This window comes from Dermochelys coriacea, chromosome 3 (genome assembly GCF_009764565.3).
Source record: "Dermochelys coriacea isolate rDerCor1 chromosome 3, rDerCor1.pri.v4, whole genome shotgun sequence".
Classification (NCBI taxonomy): Eukaryota; Metazoa; Chordata; order Testudines; family Dermochelyidae; genus Dermochelys; species Dermochelys coriacea.
In genome coordinates, this window is record NC_050070.1 from 192,577,345 (window position 1) to 192,589,603 (window position 12,259).

The window sequence follows — 12,259 nt, forward strand, 5'->3', positions numbered from 1 at the left end:
GAGACATTCTAGAAGACTGGGAAAGGGCAAATATAGTACCCATCTATAAAAAGGGAAATAAGGACAACCCGGGCAATTACGACCAGTCAGCTTAACTTCTGTACCTGGAAAGATAATGGAGCAAATAATTAAGCAATCAATTTGCAAATACCTAGAAGATAATAAGGTGATAAATAGCAGACAGCATGGATTTTTTAAGAACAAATCGTGTCAAACCAACCTGATAGCTTTCTTAGACAGTGTAACAAGCCTTGTGGACAGGGGGAAAGTGGTAGATGTGGTATATCTTGACTTTAGTAAGGCTTTTGATACTGTCTTATATGACCTTCTCATAAACAAACTAGAGAAATACAACCTAGATGGAGCTACTGTAAGATGGGTGCATAACTGGTTGGAAAATTGTTCCCAGAGAGTAGTTATTAGTGGTTCACAGTCATGCTGGAAGGGCATAACAAGTGGGGTCCCGCAAGGATTGGTTCTGGGTCCGGTTCTGTTCAATATCTTCATCAATGATTTAGATAATGGCATAGAGAGTCCACTTATCAGGTTTGAGGATGATACCAAACTGGGAGGGGTTGCAAGTGCTTTGGAGGATAGGATTAAAATTCAAAATGATCTGGACAAACTAGAGAAATGGTCTGAAGTAAATAGGTTGAAAGTCAATAAGGATAAATGCAAAGCACTCCACTTAGGAAGGAACAATCAGTTGCACACATATAAAATGGAAAATGACTGCCTAAGAAGAAGTACTGCAGAAAGAGATCTGGGGGTGCATTAGCAGGAGTATTGTAAGCAAGACACGAGAAGTAATTCTTCCACTCTACTCCACGCTGATTAGGCCTCAACTGGAGTATTGTGTCCAGTTCTGGGCACCACATTTTAGGAAAGATGTGGACAAATTGGAGAAAGTCCAGAGAAGAGCAACAACAATGATTAAAGGTCTAGAAAAAATTACTTATGAAGGAAGATTGAAAAAAAATGATTAGTCTGGAGAAGAGAAGACTGAGAGGGAACATGATAACAGTTTTCAAGTACATAAAAGGTTGTTACAAGGAGGAAAGAGAAAAACTGTTCTTCTTAAACTCCGAGGATAGGACAAGAAGTAATGGGTTTAAATTGCAGTGAAGGCGGTTTAGGTTGGCCATTAAGAAAAACTTCCTAACTGTCAGAGTGGTTAAGCACTGAAATAAATTGTCTTTTAAGAGCAGGTTGGACAAACACCTGTCAAGATAATACTTAGTCTAGCCTTGAGTGCATGGGACTGGACTAGATGACCTCTCGAGGTCCCTACCAGTTCTATGATTCTAGGTCTCCAAAATCAGGTGTTTGAATTTGGGATTTTGGAAAGCTAACTATAGAGAAAGAATCAAATGTAAATGTCAGACCTGGATCAAGGTGCTTGGATCTGAATTTTGAAACAGGGCCATATAAATTTATTTACAGTAAAATTGAATGATATTTAGTAGTTTGACATGAGAGTTGTAGATTGTTCTAACAGATTTAACATTGAATAATGCTTAGAAATTGCGCTAAAAATATCGGGGAAAGAACTGAATTCCGAAGTGTTGAACTCTAATTAATAGAAACTTTTCTACTCTACCTTGTATAAAAGACCGGGGAATAGAATCTGCTCTACGGTGCCACAGTGTAAGGGTATGAGGAAGAAAAAATATTCTCCTGTTCCAGATGAACAGAAACTATTCTAAGGAAGGGCTTGAGAGTATTTTGCTCAATTCTAATTTCCTTCTTTTTGTGTGTTGTGATTAAATATGAAGATGGGGAAGGTACATCAGAGGAAAAGAACAATAATTCAGGAACTTGAGGTAGAAAACCATACAAAGACAACTATGTAAAAGTGGGGACTAGGTAAATTAGCTGACATGGGGCATTTGCAATAGAATTCAGCACCTTTTGCCTCTATATCCCCAGGCTCAGTCTAGCTTAGATCAATAGTGACCGGAAATACATACTATGGCACAGCTGTTAAGCAATCTATAGGATATGAGTTTGGCAGTCATGGTCCAAAATCACAGAGTACCAGAAACCATTACCCGCAGGTGACACTAACTAGCAGTTATCTAAACAGAGAATGAATAGCCTAGTGAAGGTGCACTAGTGGGCATCCCCTTGCCAGGGCTACCCCTACATGCCCCCCCATTGTAAGAATGGAGTGGGAACTTTCTGCTGCAGTCCTGTTCTGCTAGGAGGTGTGTAACAAGTGAAGCCATGTGGCTGGTAATGTAAAAATCAGTTCTGAGGCCAGTGCAGCATGTTGTGATGTGATGATCACTTCCTCCACCCCCATGGGGAAAGCCTCTACAAGACCTAGGAGCCACTTAAATCCCACAAAATAGGGCTCATGCCTTGTGATGATTCACTCCTTAGGGGTGAATTTCAACCCTGGAGAACAAATTGTGAAAGAAGACATTGCTCTGTGGGATCCCTAGGTAACAAAAATATGAACCAGTTCCTAGCCCAGTCAGAAGAAAACCTTTAATCTTTAATTCTAAACAATAAACATTTTGTTTAAAAAACCAAACTGACTGTTATGGTGTATTAAAGCAGGCTCAAAACTGGTCAATAGTCCCATAGAAGGGTCTTCCCCCAGAAGTGCCATACATGATGATTTTAGCAAGACGTGCAGCTCTAGAAGGCTAGTGTCAGTTGCAGTCTCAAAGTTCTTTGTCAAATTGATTTTGTAGTCCATTGTTTGTGAGAAGTGCTTCTCATTCACAACTGCTGGGTTGAACAAAGTGAGTGCCATTTTCTTGTGTGACCCTGAAATGATGAATGAGGAGGAAGAAAACAGGAAATAGAAGAAAAGAATTTGGAAGAAAATGCTCTGTGGCAGGTTATTAAATTATTTTCGGTCACCTTGACCTTCTCATCTTTATACAGTGCAGGTCAGTTCATCTCCCATGCTTTGTTGTTGTTCTAAACCTCAGAAACGTTGAATGCACAAGAGCTAATGATGTTGTAGGACTTATTGACATTTTTCTCTAGCCAGTGATGTCAGCAATCCTCACTGTGTGCCACTCTGGTGTTATTGACCTACCTCGCACTTAGATGCACCAGTCCCCACTCAGAAGCAGTCAAACACTGCTGTGTGTATGACCATCGGCAAGTGGCTGTGATGTAAATGCCTCACAGGCCCAGTGATACCACAATATGAAAGGGCGGACACCGAGCAATGTGTCTACACTCAGGGTTCAGGAGTCCCGGGTGAGTCTTGGCTGCTCCTGGTCGTCTTCAGTGCCAGTAAACTTTCCCCAACAGACCCCTCCGAGGCCCGCTTCTGCCACTTGCTGCAAAGCCACACAAAGCAAAAATTCCCCACTTAGCTAGCTACAGCCTCCCTCCTTATTCCCAATGCAAGGACACAACCCCAGTACTAACGGCCCCATACAACTCTGGGCAGCAGGGATACTAGGTCCAGCTCCGGTTTGTCCTTCTCAGGTGATCCCTCCCTGGCACAGTGCTCCTCCTGGCTTCTGTCCTGGGGCGTTCCTCATCAGCTACCCTGTCCTTCCTGATCTTAGGGCAAGTTCTTGGATGCTTCACTGTGTGAGGGCCTGCTTGCTGTAGCCGTCCTGTCTGGAGCGCCAGACACACATGCCCTGTCACTCTTCCTCTCTCCTTGCCCCGGAACAATCAGCACTTCCTCTGCCTCAGGACAAGGTTTTAAAGGGGCCATGATCTTTTAACCCCAGGGTGGTTAAAAAAAGTAAGGCCTGCTCCTGGAAACTGTCTGCATGTTAGTAAGTCTCCCTGAATTCAGTGGGACTATTCCTGTGTGCAAGTGTCTACAGAACTGTGTCAGGTTTCAGAGTAGCAGCTGTGTTAGTCTGTATTCACAAAAAGAAGAGGAGGACTTGTGGCATCTTAGAGACTAACAAATTTATTTGAGCATAAGCTTTCATGAGCTACAGCTCACTTCATCGGAGAACTGTGTTGTAAGTGATCTACATAGGCCACAGTTCTGCAGACTTGCACACAGGAGCAGTATGGTATATCTCCACCTATTATACAGCTATAGCTCTGTTTTAATAAACAGTATGTAAGCAGTATGTTCTTTTGTACACTGCTAATAGTAACAATGGCCCAGATTCAGCAAAACACATAAGCAAAGTTCAAGAGACTGGGTGAAATCCAGACCCCTTTTGGGAGTTAGTTTTGCCATTGTCTTCACTGGGATCAAGATTTCACAGTTAACTTTAAGCAGAAGCTATTGCAGCTCAGTGAAGTCAATGAATACTTTGCTAAATCTGAGTCTTATGGTATGTCTACTCTGCAATTAAACCCCCCGCCTAGCCCATGTCAGCTGACTTGGGCTCACTGGTCTCAGGCTAAGGGGCTGTTTAACTGTGGTGTAGATTTTATGGCTTGGGCTGGAACCCAAGCTCTAGAACTCTTCCCTTGTGGGGTCTCAGAGCCCAGGCTCCAGCCTGACCCCAAATGTCTACACTGCAATTAAACAGCTCCTTAGCCTGAGCCTGAGCCAGCTGACAGAGGACAGCCTTAGGTGTTTAATTGTAGTGTAGACATACCGTTAGAGTGTAAGCTCTTTGGAGCCAGTCAATTTTCTATGAGCATGTACAGCACAAGGGTATCATAATCTTGATTAGGACTTCTGGGCACTACTTGCAGCCCCATTGCTTCCTCTAGAAAAGTCAGCAATATATTTATACCTGTTCTACTCACTGCTTTGTATTAGTTTTCTATAAAATTTCTAGGATGAAATAAAAAATACAGCTGGATTTTACTGAGAACTTACTGTAAGTTCTTTATGGTTAAATATGTAGCCCAGAGCTTAATACAACACAGCAAAAGTTAGATAAAATCTGAATGAGTTTATAGCTTTAAAAGAAAAAGGGCAGATCCCACACCGTTTCCCAGGTAAATGTTAGTGGCAGCATATCTTTATTTGAAAGTTATGAAGTACCACTTCCTACTTTACAGCAGCCACTTTCTACATGGACTTCCACAGAGCCCTATTTAGCTTTACTTGAAAGTTTAAAAATAAACTTTTTTTTGGCAGGGTGAAGGGTTCAAATCTGTAACCTGGAGCTCAGAAAGTGCCTGTTCAAAATACCAGAGCAATGAAAGGAACATCACAGTAACAGAGTGAAGGCTCTGGGTGTGAAACCCAGACCTTTGCACAGAGCTAGCACTCTGTAAGTCCCACTTTGGCCCCCCAAATACAGCATAAGTGGGATTTCAGAGGTGTGAAGGCCTTTTGTGCTCTATGCCTTCACAGCCCAGGGAGAGGATGGGTTAAGTGGTTTTAAGCCACCTTTGTGCCCCCCAGCTCCTGGGCTGCTCAATGGCCCCTGGAGTAACATACTGCCCTGGAGCATGTCTAAGTTACAGTAGCCTCCCCAGGCTGACCTAAGTGCCTCAGTGCCATCCGGAGGAGGTCTTCAGGAGGCAGCTTGATGGACATCTTCCACAGATGCTTCCTCCAACTAATTCGAGTCTTTTACAGTTCCTTTACACCATTCCAGCCCCTTTAAAGAGACTAGTGCGGTATGTGGCAGGGAGGATCTCACTCTCCCATGGTATGTGTACACTACAAAATTATGTCCACCTAAGTTACGTTGACATACAGCCACCACAGTAATTAAATTGGTTTTGTGTGTCCACACTGAACTTCTTGTGTCAGCGGTGTACATGCTCACTACCAGCATCTGCACTGATGCAGAGAGCAGTGCACTGTGGGTAACTATCCCACTGTGCAACTTGCCACCTTCTAGGGTGTTTTGGGAGGAGTTTGCAATGCCTTATGGGGGGCAAATAAGTCATTTAGGGATGACTGGGAACATGATTTCAATGTCCCGTAATGCAGTTTTCTCCATCCCATAATGTTTTGCACCACTTTTCAAAAGCTCTGCAAAACCACACGACCACTATCCCTGTGAGAAGCATCAATCTTGCACAGCTCTGCACTATTGTGATGAGTATTGTGAGCATGGGGCACGTGATCCTGCAGTATGTGCGGTTTACCACTGGGGATGTTCAAATTCCAATAGTGATCCTAGGAGACCCAGCCTACCCCAACTCATGAAGCCGTACACTGGCCTCCTCAACACAGCAAGGAGCATTTCAACTGCAGGCTCAACAGGTGCAGAATGACAACTGAATGTGCCTTTGGCCATTTGAAAGGCCACTGGTGCCGTCTACTCATGAAATTTGACCTCATTGAAAAAAAATCTCAATGGCTATAGCTGCCTGCTGTGTGCTTCATAATATCTGTGACGCAAAGGGGGGAAAGTTTCTGCCTTGGTGGAGGAGGAGTGGCTGTCTGCTGATTTTGAGCAGCCAGATACCAAGGCTATAAGAAGAGCTCAACACAGAGATATTCAGTTCAGAGAGGCTTTGGAAAACAATTCTAATAGTGAACCACAGTAATATGTGTTGCTTCAGTGTGCTCTGTCTTGCATTGCTTTTTTGCACCTTGGTCTGAACCTTGTAAGGAGTGCTGTGTGTGTATTAATGTAACATTGCAACTGCACCTATTACTGTTCTCTGTGAATGATGTCAGCCCCAGCCATCATAAGTTGTGAACTAATAAAGATGAATTAAGTGTCCATAAATGGTCTTTTAGTTCAAACCCAGGCAAACAGACACATTTATAACTGAATGAAACTTTATAAATACAGGGAAAAGAACCTCTGAAGAGGAGAGAACAGTCATTTCCATTTCACAAACACATACACCGACCCTGTCTCTCACAGGTCAGTGTATATGCAGCTATGAACATCCGTACTCTCCCTCACAGGGTAGAGTAGTAGAGCTAGTGCAGCGGCCCCGGACCCCAAGTGGAATGTGGAGGGGTGGGAATGTAGGGAGGTCCTGGAATGCAGTTTTCTATGGGCTGCGAAATGATGTGTGAACCGGAAGATCAACAGGAGTCTCCAACACGCTTGTTTGCTGCTTGAGAAGCGCTAGCATTTCCTGCTGCATGTCTCTCTTCTTTACCTGCACCTTTCTCTTCTCCGCTCTGGCCATGCTGTCTCTGAGGGTAATCCTCCAAGCCCCGTCTTTGGTATCCAAAGGAGCAGAGGCTTGCAGGATCCCCTGGAACATATCATCAAATGTCCTCTTCTTTCTACTCCTTATCTGGCTGAGCAACTCTGTTGGTGTGGACAGAGAGACCCTCAAGGCCACATTTCCAGCGCAAAAGATACGTAGTACCTCTGTGCATTGTGGGTGTATTCACAAGATAAATGGAAACTAGGTGTACATAACTCATCCCCCTGAGCCACACAATTTGCAAGCAGTACATTCTCACTTCTTCTTGGGATTGAGAGAGCATTGGTGGCAGTCCCAGTGATGGTGTGGGGGCAAGTTGGGGAACAATAAGAGGGGGAGGTAGCTCACGGCCATGAGTATATGTGTATAGGGCAATTGAACTGAATATTGGCACCATTTTCCAGCCCGTGGTGATTTTAGCTAACATGTCACTCCTCAGGGTAACAGAAGCTGAAAGGGAACAGCTCCTGCAGGTGTTCAGTTGCAGACTGAGGCCGCATACTGATAGCCTGTGATCTGCAATGGTGCTTGCTGAACAAATTGCTGAATGGCATGTGAAAACATCCCACTGAGGTGGAAGAAATAAAGCAGCCCTCCCTAGAAACCTTCAGCAGAGGATTGCAGACTACCTCCTGGAAATTTTTCTTGAGATCTCTATGGAGTAGTCACAGGACTTCCTGGTGCATATAAACAAACTGTTCTGAGGGACCCCCTTTGCCTAACAGTACAGGTGAATGAGAAGCAGATAACTCTGCCTCTCTTGGTTGTTTCACTACCTTTTCTAGCATAAATAAAAAAAAGTAAATCATGTGTTCCTGCAATTTCAAAGCAAACTACATATTTACCAGAGGTTCCTTCCCCTAGTAAGTTGGACTTTAGGGACTGGCTGGACTGCCCAGGAGTCAAAATCAGATCCTGGCTTGCCATGCCACTGGATCCTCTGGTTGCTTGCCTCCCATACTCCTCTTCCTCCTCATCATTGTTCACTGCAGGGCTCTGTAACTCCTGCTCCCCCAAAGTATCCACAGGGCTCTTGGGGAGAGGGGATTGGGTCTCTGCCAAGGATGGTATGCAGCTCTTTGTAAAAGTGGCATGTCCAGGGCTCCACACCAGAGTGGCTGTTAGCCCCTCTTGCCTTCTGATACGCCTGCCTCAGCTCCTTGGCTTTCACGCAGCACTGTTGCGCGTCCTTCTTGTAGCCCTTCTCCACCAAGCCCCGAGCGATCTACTTGTAAATATTGACATTTCTACAGCTGGATCCATGCCAGGAAAACAGGAAATGGAATTTCAAAAATGTGCATGGCTTTAATAGGGAGAGGTGTGTACCTGGCCACTGGGCAGCAGAGGTCAAAACAGTGACCAGAGTGGTGAAGGTGGGGCATTGTGGGACATTTCCTGGAGACCACCAAAGTCAACGTAACACAGTGTCTACACTGGCACTGCATCGACTTAAGCCCTACACCTGTCGCAGAGGTGGTGTTAAGTCCACTTAGCGGGCGAGTTATGTCAGAGGAAGTGATATTTTAGTGTAGAAGCTTACACAGTTAGGTCAATGTAAGCTGCCTTATGTTGCCCTAACTCTGTAGTGTAGACCAAGAATGAGACCCAGCATTTGATTTTTACTTTCCTGCTTGATTTTTAAACCATCAATAATGTTGTTATCTAATGAGCTACAAAATATTGCTTAATATTGGCAATGATCAGCTCCTGCATTCTAAATAAGGTAATGTGGCAGTTTCAAAGGATTCAGCTTTTTTACACACATACACACACACACACACACCCCTACTTAGACTTGGCAATGTTAATCTGTATACAGAGGAAGATCAGTGTAAGCTCAAGAGAGAAAAGGGCCAGGTCCTAAGCTGATAAAAACTGTCAAAGCTCCATTGAGGCAATGTTTTTAGTCACTGGGGATAAACAGATTTACACCAACTGAGGATCTGGACCAAAGGAAAATAAATATTTGGATCCTGCTTAGATTTGAGATCCTATACAATTTTATTTAAGAGATTAAAGCATAGAATTAATCAGAAGAATGACCTTTCTAATATAAAGCTCCAAACAGTTCCTTGTGCAGTAATTAATCTTTCTTTGAGTTCACTAAGATTCATGTGTACTATTTTATGTAAGGATGTTTTATGTCTTATTCCATTGTACATTATAACTTTGCTTTATTTCTCCCTATATTTGTTCATACACATGGCATTGACAGAAAGAAAGTTGTAATGCTTTGTGGCAAAATATGGCAAAGTACAGTGTATCTAATTTCATTGTGCCTTATTTGGTTGCATGCTTTCAGGACAGTAATAACAGCAAACTGTCCTATGGCTTTTGACTTATTACACTGAGTATTATAATTAAGACCCAGTGAAATATTTTACTTGAAATTATAAATGTGTGTGTGTGAGTGAGAGAGAAAGGGAAAAAAAAGCAATTTCCTGCAATACTTTTGGGAGATCTTATTGTATTATGTTTATATATCATTGAGGACCAGGGATCGTCTGTGGCACTGGAACGCTTTTTATAGGGGGGTGCTGAAAGCCAGCAAAACTATTCCCAAACTTTTTACCTCGTCCGTCCTCCCCCCGCCCCAGAGCTGAGGCTGGGAGCAGGGCCATGTCTCCAGGAGTGGGGGACAAGGACAGGGATAAGGGGGCCAAGGCTGAGAGCAGGCGCAGGGCCAGTAGTGGAGCCCTGTCTACAGGTCCAGCAGCAGGAACCTCGCATAGAATCATAGAATCATAGAATATCAGGGTTGGAAGGGACCCCAGAAGGTCATCTAGTCCAACCCCCTGCTCAAAGCAGGACCAAGTCCCAGTTAAATCATCCTAGCCAGGGCTTTGTCAAGCCTGACCTTAAAAACCTCTAAGGAAGGAGATTCTACCACCTCCCTAGGTAACGCATTCCAGTGTTTCACCACCCTCTTAGTGAAAAAGTTTTTCCTAATATCCAATCTAAACCTCCCCCATTGCAACTTGAGACCATTACTCCTCGTTCTGTCATCTGCTACCATTGAGAACAGTCTAGAGCCATCCTCTTTGAAACCCCCTTTCAGGTAGTTGAAAGCAGCTATCAAATCCCCCCTCATTCTTCTCTTCTGCAGACTAAACAATCCCAGCTCCCTCAGCCTCTCCTCATAAGTCATGTGCTCTAGACCCCTAATCATTTTTGTTGCCCTTCGCTGTACTCTTTCCAATTTATCCACATCCTTCTTGTAGTGTGGGGCCCAAAACTGGACACAGTACTCCAGATGAGGCCTCACCAGTGTCGAATAGAGGGGAACGATCACGTCCCTCGATCTGCTCGCTATGCCCCTACTTATACATCCCAAAATGCCATTGGCCTTCTTGGCAACAAGGGCACACTGCTGACTCATATCCAGCTTCTCGTCCACTGTCACCCCTAGGTCCTTTTCCGCAGAACTGCTGCCGAGCCATTCGGTCCCTAGTCTGTAGCGGTGCATTGGATTCTTCCATCCTAAGTGCAGGACCCTGCACTTATCCTTATTGAACCTCATTAGATTTCTTTTGGCCCAATCTTCCAATTTGTCTAGGTCCTTCTGTATCCTATCCCTCCCCTCCAGCGTATCTACCACTCCTCCCAGTTTAGTATCATCCGCAAATTTGCTGAGAGTGCAATCCACACCATCCTCCAGATCATTTATGAAGATATTGAACAAAACGGGCCCCAGGACCGACCCCTGGGGCACTCCACTTGACACCGGCTGCCAACTAGACATGGAGCCATTGATCACTACCCGTTGAGCCCGACAATCTAGCCAGCTTTCTACCCACCTTATAGTGCATTCATCCAGCCCATACTTCCTTAACTTGCTGACAAGAATGCTGTGGGAGACCGTGTCAAAAGCTTTGCTAAAGTCAAGAAACAATACATCCACTGCTTTCCCTTCATCCACAGAACCAGTAATCTCATCATAAAAGGCGATTAGATTAGTCAGGCATGACCTTCCCTTGGTGAATCCATGCTGACTGTTCCTGATCACTTTCCTCTCCTCTAAGTGCTTCAGGATTGATTCTTTGAGGACCTGCTCCATGATTTTTCCAGGGACTGAGGTGAGGCTGACCGGCCTGTAGTTCCCAGGATCCTCCTTCTTCCCTTTTTTAAAGATGGGCACTACATTAGCCTTTTTCCAGTCATCCGGGACTTCCCCCGTTCGCCACGAGTTTTCAAAGATAATGGCCAAGGGCTCTGCAATCACAGCCGCCAATTCCCTCAGCACTCTCGGATGCAATTCGTCCGGCCCCATGGACTTGTGCACGTCCAGCTTTTCTAAATAGTCCCTAACCACCTCTATCTCTACAGAGGGCTGGCCATCTCTTCCCCATTTTGTGATGCCCAGCACAGCAGTCTGGGAGCTGACCTTGTTAGTGAAAACAGGCAAAAAAAGCATTGAGTACATTAGCTTTTTCCACATCCTCTGTCACTAGCTTGCCTCCCTCATTCAGTAAGGGGCCCACACTTCCCTTGGCTTTCTTCTTGTTGCCAACATACCTGAAGAAACCCTTCTTGTTACTCTTGACATCTCTTGCTAGCTGCAGCTCCAGGTGCGATTTGGCCCTCCTGATATCTTTCCTACATGCCCGAGCAATATTTTTATACTCTTCCCTGGTCATATGTCCAACCTTCCACTTCTTGTAAGCTTCTTTTTTATGTTTAAGATCCGCTAGGATTTCACCATTAAGCCAAGCTGGTCGCCTGCCATATTTACTATTCTTTCGACTCATCGGGATGGTTTGTCCCTGTAACCTCAACAGGGATTCCCTGAAATACAGCCAGCTCTCCTGGACTCCCTTCCCTTTCATGTTAGTCCCCCAGGGGATCCTGGCCATCTGTTCCCTGAGGGAGTCAAAGTCTGCTTTCCTGAAGTCCAGGGTCCGTATCCTGCTGCTTACCTTTCTTCCCTGCGTCAGGATCCTGAACTCAACCAACTCATGGTCACTGCCTCCCAGATTCCCATCCACTTTTGCTTCCCCCACTAATTCTACCCGGTTTGTGAGCAGCAGGTCAAGAAAAGCGCTCCCTCTAGTTGGCTCCCCTAGCACTTGCACCAGGAAATTGTCCCCTACGCTTTCCAAAAACTTCCTGGATTGTCTATGCACCGCTGTATTGCTCTCCCAGCAGATATCAGGAAAATTAAAGTCACCCATGAGAATCAGGGCATGCGATCTAGTAGCTTCAGTGAGTTGCCGGAAGAAAGCCTCAT